Here is a 1,388-nt window from a genome sequence, read left to right as displayed (position 1 = left end):
TGGTAGTTTCTTTTGCTGTGCAGAAGCTCTTTAGTTTAATTAGATCCCATTTGTCAATTTTGACTTTTGTTGCCATTGCTTTTGGTGTCTTAGACATGAAGTCCTTGCCCATGCCTATGTTTTCCAATTCTGTGAAGAAAGTCATTGGTAGCTTGAAGGGGATGGCATTGAATCTATAAATTACCTTGGGCAATATGGCTATTTTTAGGATGTTGATTCTTCCTATCTATGAGCATGGGATGTTCTTCCATTTGTTTGTGTCCTCTTTTATTTCATTGAGCAGCTGTTTGTAGTTCTCCTTGAAGAGGTCCTTCACATCCCTTGTAAGTTGGAATCGTAGGTATTTTATTTTCTTTGAAGCAACTGTGAATGGGAGTTCACTCATGATTTGGCTCTCTCTTTGTCTGTTATTGGTGTATAGGAATGCTTGTGATTATTGCATATTGATTTTGTATCCTGAGACTTTGCTGAAGTTGCTTGTCAGCTTAAGAAAATTTTGGGCTGAGACGATGGGGTTTTCTAAATATACAGTCATGTAATCTGTAAACAGAGACAATTTAGCTACCTCTTTTCCTAATTGAATACCCTTTATTTATTTCTCCTGCTGGATTGCCCTAGCCAGAACTTCTAACACTATGTTAAATAGCAGTGATGAGAGACGGCATCCCTGCTTTGTGCCAGTTTTCAAAGGGAATGCTCCCAGTTTTTGCCCATTCAGTATGCTATTGACTGTGGGACTGTCATAAACAGCTCTTACTGTTTTGAGATATATCTCATCAGTACCTAATTTATTGAGAATTTTTAGCATGAAGGGCTGTTGAATTTTGTCAAAGGTCTTTTCTGCATCTATTGAGATAATCATGTGGTTTTTGTCATTGGTTCTGTTTATATGATGGATTACATTTATTGATTTGTGTATGTTGAACCAGCCTTGCATCCCAGGGATGAAGCCCTTTGATCATGGTGGATAAGCTTTTTGATGTGCTGCTGGATTCGGTTTACCAGTATTTTATTGAGGATTTTTGCATCGATGTTCATCAGGGATATTGGTCTAAAATTCACTTTTTTTTTTTGCATGTCTCTGCTGGGCTTTAGTATCAGGATGATACTGACCTTGTAAAATGAGTTAGGCAGGATTCCCTCTTTTTCTATTGATTGGAATAGTTTCAGAAGGAATGGTACCAGCTCCTCTTTGTACCTCTGGTGGAATTCGACTGTGAATCCATCTGACTTTTGCTGGCTGGTAGGCTATTAACTATTGCCTTAATTTTAGAGCCTGTTATTGGCCTATTCAGGGATTCAACTTCTTCCTGGTTTAGTCTTGGGAGGGAGTATGTGTCCAGGAATTTATCCATTTCTTCTAGATTTTCTAGTTTATTTGCATAGAG

Source organism: Colobus angolensis, unplaced genomic scaffold, assembly GCF_000951035.1.
Source record: "Colobus angolensis palliatus isolate OR3802 unplaced genomic scaffold, Cang.pa_1.0 Scaffold439, whole genome shotgun sequence".
Taxonomy (NCBI): Eukaryota; Metazoa; Chordata; class Mammalia; order Primates; family Cercopithecidae; genus Colobus; species Colobus angolensis.
Note: the sequence above shows the minus strand (reverse complement) of the source record.